This window comes from Petromyzon marinus, chromosome 17, assembly GCF_048934315.1.
Source record: "Petromyzon marinus isolate PM22_M1 ecotype Great Lakes invasive population chromosome 17, UKy_Petmar_22M1.pri1.0, whole genome shotgun sequence".
Taxonomy (NCBI): Eukaryota; Metazoa; Chordata; class Hyperoartia; order Petromyzontiformes; family Petromyzontidae; genus Petromyzon; species Petromyzon marinus.
Genome location: NC_133683.1, coordinates 13,802,812 through 13,810,473, shown reverse-complemented (window position 1 = coordinate 13,810,473; position 7,662 = coordinate 13,802,812).

The following is a 7,662-nucleotide window of genomic DNA, read 5'->3' as shown; positions in this document are numbered from 1 at the left end:
GGTTAATTTATGACATCGGAAGGAATGATATACGATTGTGAATTAATTGCATCAATAAATAGGTTATATATTTAAAATATGTATATGTGCCATTACACGTTTGCGATGTGTGTGTCAACTGACACCCTGGACACCTTTGCCAATGAGTCTTCCCTTCTCAATGGATTACAAAATTTTAATATTGTGTTTATGATTGTTCTCCAACCGCCTCCAGTCACAATTCATTGCCTTGATTTGATTTAAGATTGCAATTGCTTTGTCTCCCAGTCCTCCATGCTACTGAGTGCCTGCCCTGTTCTAAGTCCATCCTCAAGGTCTTTCTGTTTTCTACTGGGTCTGACAGACCGACTCCCATTTATAAAGTCATTTTACTTGCAACTTATAAATATCAATACAGGTGATCCCCGCTTTTACGACACAATGCATTCCAGGAAACGCAGTTGTGTGTGTTTTTTTACTTTTATCAGCCATATACAACAGGGTTTAAAAGGTAAAAAAAATCCACAACAACACTCGAGAATAACAAAAGTTCCAAGCGTCTCTGATTAGCACAGTTCACGACGTACAGTGCAAAAGAAGTGCAACATACATACGCCAAGTCACATCGGAAACCAGACTGACCGTTCAAATGTCTTCAGACTCATGTCGGCAGATCAGTCGTAAATCTGGTTTCTGCATCGTAAATAAAGCCATGGTGGCATTATATAAACGTCGTAAATGTGGACCATCCATAAATTGGATTGTCGTAAATAGAAGACCACCTGTACTTCCATGTTCGTCCCCATGATAGTTGCATTCGATGCTCCGTAGATACAAATTATATTGTGTTGTCTCATTTAACCATCTAAATCATATTTTGATCATTTTTTCCATCTATTTATAGATTTATTTGACACCTTTACCCTGAATGTTACATTACCATATAATTTGCAAACATTCTTAATAATAATATTGTTTTCTATCATCTATGAGTTATTCAGTGGAATAACTGTTGTCACCAGACATCTGCATATTATTTGAATTTCTCCAAGTTAATACTTTTTGCGAAACACATTGAAAAATTGCCATGTTGTACTGTTTCATCAGACAACAGAATATATGGCGTAAAACTCATGACATGTCAGCAAGGACTGTTATTCTATATTATGATCAGCCACGGTCTATCCACAGCTGGATGAAGGTGTCTAAACAACGTCATCATCGCTCACAGTCATGTAATTCCACAATATATCTCACTCCTGCACAAACACTGATCTCACTGCTCCATCTGCACGACGGACATCCTCTTACGCGTTGTCCCTTCTTAGGCTTGCATTAGGTCTATTGTGCTTATGCAAAGGCAGCAATACTTTGATTCCCTGTACAAGATTATTATACTTTTTGCCAATTATTTGGTCACATATCTTGAACAAGAAGCAGAACGTGAACCTAGCATGGCATAAGCGCCGTGGTGATGTCACCATCACTTAGTGGTGAAAGGTTGTTGTCGTTGTATATCACGAATTATAAAACGGTTTTACTGGTGAAGAAGAAACGCCATCAATGACTTACAATTTGTGCCCTTCTAAAACACATTATCGACATTCCAGGAACAATTATAGTCTGTGGGCCTTGGGCATTGCCTAAAAAAAAGTTAGTATCCCAAGAAGCTTGTCCATTGGCTAACCCTTCGCAACAGCAGATGCCATGGTGCTCTTCACCAAATCCTGGGAGAGATTTACAGAGGAGCCAGATATTTTGCTTATTTTCCAGACGTGGAACATAGCCAATTGCAACAAATGTATGTAGCATGCACGCTGCTGGGTTGATTATAATCTGAGCCTCATCAGTTCTCTGGAACATTAGGGTAAATAATTTTAGCTTGAGGATGTGCGAGTTGGCCAGACTAAAATACAAAAAGTTAGAAATTAAGGAGGGCTTTTTCTTATTTTACGTCCACGTTTTAAGCACTTTCTTTAGAGTTTTGTGGGTGGCAGGAAGACGAGTTTGATATGGTTGAAAAAAAAATTAACTGGTTTATTGGGCATATTCCTCATAGGATAATTAAATAGCAATATTTAAGATACATTAAGACTTCTCGAATTTGGACTTCAGTAAGCCATAATCTATGGAGGTTGTTTTACCATACTTGACCATGCCAGTTAGTGCGGGTTGGTGAAAGAGGGGGGGAGCAGGTCTGGTTCAAATATCACTCACCTCTGGTGGACATCTTCGCGAGGAATCCAAATCTGGTCATTGGGTTGATAGGACAGTGCGCAATCCACTGCACCACAACTCCACCTATTAAAACAATTGTAATTGTTCTTAAATGGGTATCAAAAGCATTTACCTTGTGCTCTGCAAATTACGCAGAACATTAATGGAGTGAATGAGATTTACTTATGAAATGTATTCCCTTTAAGAGTGCGCATGACAACATTAGAAATTGAATTTTCCTGAAATAAAATAAGAAGAGGAAATTCTAAATGAGTTCCACAATCATGAAACTGTACGCAGGCATAGTTTTCAAAAAACTCAAGAGATTCACCAACGCATCAGATGCACGTTTGATTCTTATTAAAGCACAAACTAGAAAGGCTCCCTGGACAATTAGACTTCAGATTTTATAATAAATAAATAAATAGTCACGCAAGTTCATTGTTTCACACATTACATTTGCATGAAACAATATCTAATGACACTGAATAATTTCATTGAGAGCGTATCTCTTTGCTGGACTCTTCTTGTGATATGAATTTTGTTACTTTCAGTGTGGCTGCTCCATCCTTGTAAGTGTTAAATTTTTCTTTATAATTCATAAATGTGTCATATTTAGGCCGTAGTTTTTGAATGCTTCGATGACTGCAACATAGTCTTAATAAGACACCAATTTTCAGGAGCACGGGGGGTGGGGGGGAGCAATGCCCCCCATTGTAATGCCCCCATTGGATGCATTGTTTCGTTGCTTAGCTTACCTCTTGTGAGATGCCCAAGTGGCACGGCCAACACAATGGTTAATGGGATGGTATGTTATATTCATTTTACTCTGTTTTGCACTTCACTATTTCTGTTTTGCATTTGAACGCGGAGTTTATTCATAGGCCGGAGCCTCTGATGTGGCTAATAAGTTCGATAAGTTCGAAAGGCTGCCGCTCAAGCAGCCTGCAGGGCAGCACACGAGGTGGCAGCCTGCAGGGCAGCACAAGGTGGCAGCCTGCAGGGCAGCACAAGGTGGCAGCCTGCAGCATTTTGCAGCAGCCGGATATCCGGTTATCCCGATTACTGACTTTCCCCAAATTTCAGGGGGGGGGGCTAAGCCCCCCCCAGCCCCCCTGTGGCTCCGCCGTTGGTAACAGAGGACATTCAAGACACCGTGATGCAATTCCTAAAGTGCAAGCTATTATTCTCATTAGATCGCTATTTGTATGGCCCATAGCTTCAGAAAGTTTTTGTTTTAATCAATCTGCGGAATTGTCAAACTACCAGACAGTTCCGAATCGAGAATTCCACCCACTGTACATGCTGCTAATCCACTTGATGTTTGTTATCAATTTCCGGAACTAGTGGCTGGCTAAACCCCTTTGAGCAGATTCAGAGCAAAAAAAAATAACATTTATAGATAAAGCAGTGGAAAACTCAAGTAACAGGCAATTCATGGGTCTTTGATGCTGATGAATTGGCCAGACACATATTGCAGTCATGATTTGTGTGCTCAATGAGAGCAATTTAGTGGAGTCCGAATTACCTCATGCATTTGGGTCCAAATGTGCTCAAGCGTGTGTTGCTTTTGACTGCAAACTGAATGTAAAAATATACAAAATATTGCACTCCTCCTTGTTAGTTCACAATGTGGAAAAGGAGAATTTGTAGCTTTACTTGAATAGGTGGATTGTTGCACTGTAATTACATTATTAAATAAAATATTGCGTAAGGTTGCCAAGCCAGTTGATAATCTAAAAACATTTCTGAAGTTCAATGAGCTATGAGAATACCTAAATTTGACATTACAGGAGAATTCCTATTTTCTGTGGCCCTATTACACAAGACTCCTATTATCAGTAGCAGCTGTAGGGTCCGTGAAAACTCCTATTATCCGTGGCCCGTTTTCTTCCGATTATCGGCAATTTTATACTAAGATAAAAATCGCGAGGGTAATACTTCCTATTGTCTGTGGGGTTATCCATGATATATAATAAATAAGTGTATTGAGCAAAAGCATGTGCACGGGCTGCACTGGCTTTGACCACGAGACAACACGCAGACACAAGATGCACTCACAGGGACACGGAGACACAAAGACCCTTCCCCCCCCCCCCCCCCTTATAGCCTCAACATACTGTTGGGGTAAGTGCTGTCAATGAGCATGACACATGAAGGGCTGGGTGGTCAGCACGACGCTCAACTGCCTTTGTCTCCCCAGTGGGGATGTTTACACACCGCACAAGGTACTCATTTGAGGCTGAGTCGATCTAGATGTGGCCCAGGACCGGTTCAGATGACCGTGACTAGTGTTAGCTGTGAGCTGAAATCGAACTCGGGTCGCCGGGTTTGTAGCGCAGCGCGCTGAATGCTGCCCTACTGCTCCCCACATACAGAGACAGACAGACAACAACAACAACCACCGACATTCGCCACTGAGTTCCGCGGTTCAGTTTGAAAGTGCGAGTTTGCTTTTTAAGTCGATGTTGAAAAAAAAAATGTCATGGAAGCGCGGGTGTTCGTAAGTTGGGTGTTCGTAAGTCGAGGGCGGCCTGTGTATATTTCTGCCATGTATCACTTATAGTTCTAAATATAGCACCATGAGATTCAAATATGCGCATATATATTTGCACCGTTGGCAAGAAAGTAGCGGGAGCAGAAACTATCTTGTTCATTTATGCCAAATACAAGGAAATCAAAATAATATTTACGTCGGTTGCACACCATAAAAACAGGAAACGCAAAAATAACATGTTTTTTTTTCACTCGATTATTAACTAACTGGTTTATGTAATCATTAAACCACGACCAGAGCACGTCAGTGTGAATGTCAGCGCTACACTGAACAGTTTTCCGCGCATCACACAGCGCTGTTCAAACGAAACACGATACGGAACAACAACTCGAGCCAGGTTTAATGCACTCGCGTCACTTTTACAAACTCGCTGATCCCCAGCGACGCCTACTTGTGCCGTGCCACTTGGGCATCTCTCACACGAGGTTAGCTAAGCAACGCAGCAATGTTATCCAGTGGGGGGGGGGGGGGTTGAAATGGGGGCATTGCTCCCTTCCCCCCAACCCCCGAGATCCTGAAAATTGGTATCTTATTGAGATTCATCACAGTGAATATTGAATATTTTTTTTTTATGAATTGATACTTCGATGGAAAAAAAAACCCGTAATGCAAGGGTATCTTGGAATTTCTGCGACAATCTAAATACTGTACTGGGCACGTTGTTTACATGTGCAGGAACATGAGGGTTTCGTCACCTAATCTACCATGCAGGCTATCCAATTTAGATCGTATAGCTTTGCGCTGAACAAAGACCCATATCTCACAGTGTCCTTGCTTATGAATATCTGGCAGTTCACCACCACCGATTTAAACGAACCTGAATCTGCTGATGGCATCACTGAATGCCAAAACCCGTCCAGAATTTGCTTGTATTTAAACGATGCTGAAAAAATTCTACTCCCAGAAGGCTGTGTGTGGTGTGTAAAAAAGATACTTAAAACATTTTTTTTATTGGAGAGACAAAATTGGAAGGCGAGGTTTACTTATTAATGTTGTTTGCTTAAATTCCCCACAACGATGCTAATTATGGCGTGCACGATTTATATACTGTCACGGTGGGTTACACAGGCTACAAAACACAGTTGTATATTTGGGAAAATCAGTCATTTAAGCGGCTAATATATTTTCATAACTCTCTTGCCTAGGACAGCTGGGAAATAAGTATAATCTGTGTCATTGCAATATATGGAAAGCCTCACTGTAGAATCGTTTCCGAATTACATGAGCTGTAAAAAAAAAAATCATATGTAACATTCAATATAATTTAACTCGCAGTATTTCATTAAAGTCCACAAGGAGGTGGTGACTAAAGGATATTTTGGATGTTATTTGATGCAAAGTTTGAATGCAAACACAACAACTCAAGTGTGCCGTACTGTGAAATCAATAAGATGTTACCAGTAATGGCAGCTGTTGCGTGTAGGCCACCCACTTTGGGAGGGGAGATAGCTGTGAGGGTCGTAAAATGTCAAACGCAGTCATGAAGTAAAAAGGGGAGTAGTATGTACTGGCCTGCTGTCAATCCACTTATCACGAAAGGAGTCAAATGGGGTTATCTTTTCAAACGTCCTAATTTCTCAATAATGTTGCATTATAATGTTGCGTTAGGGGTGCCGCGGTGGCGAGATGTTAACTCCCTCGCCTGGTATGCAGGTCATGGTTTCAATCCCGACCTGTGTATTTGGAGTTAGCATATTCTCCCCGTGGTCGTGTGGATTTTTCTCCAGGTCCTCTGGTTTTTCCCTCCACATATAAAAACATGCTCTTAGAGTATTTGGCTGATATAAATTTCTACATGACAATCCACTTTGTTGAGCTATCATTTGTGTAAAAGAGCTATGTAGCTCCGTGGGACTTACCTGGTCAAATATATATTTTTAGTTTAGTTGCAAGATGGCATTAAGGGCATTGTCTGCTTTGAAATAATAATAAAACACGGTTTTCTATAGCCCAAAAACTGCACAAGGCCTGAAAGCGCTTTAAAAACAGGTGGGTTTTAAGACACGATAAAAAAAGTTTAACAGTCAGATTCACTAATTGACCGAGGAAGGGAATTCCATAATCCCGGAGTCTGGCTGCAAAAATGTCTGTCTCCCATAGAACAAGGCCTGACCTTTCGAATAATGAGTGGACCAGAATCAGCAGATCTAAGTTTTCACAGTGGAATATAAATCTTAAGCAGATCGGTGACATATTTAGGAGTGGACTCATTCGGGACCTTTAACGTGAGAATAATAATAATCTTAAAGTCGATCCTGTCTGTATTTTGCAGGGAGCCAGTGCAGAGAGGAAATAATTCGTAGTTTGACCGCACGATTGAGATCTCGTTAAACCCAGGGCAGCTGAAAACGAAAAGACACTAATTCGCCCGTTTTCTTATTGAAAATAGGTACATTTCAAAATATCAATGTTTTGGTCACAAAAGCAAAGTTTGTGGGGAATAATAGATATTTTCTGTACTTTGAGGAATAAGCAATTAGGAAATAACACTTACTACCCAGGAACAATATTTTTGTTACACTGTTATTATCAAGATACAATGATAGGGCATAAAACTAGTTAAATATTTGTTTTAAAGAGATCACTATATTTTACAATGCTTTCATGTATATATATAAAAACTCTTCTATCCACTGGGAAATTTCATCTATATTTTACAATACAATATAATTAATTACTTTCATGATCTTCCGCAAATACTGAGTGTGTACACACGCACAGACAGAGTATGTGAAGCCTATAGCGGTTAACTGCCATTGCCTCCCCCACAACCCACAGGAATGTTACTCCTCCACTGCCACCCCATGTCTTGTCTTAAAGCCTGTGGAAACGGTTCGTATGGCTCATGTAGAGCAACCCGTACTAGGTAATCAGTTATAAGCAACTGACCCATTCGATTGCTTTGTCTG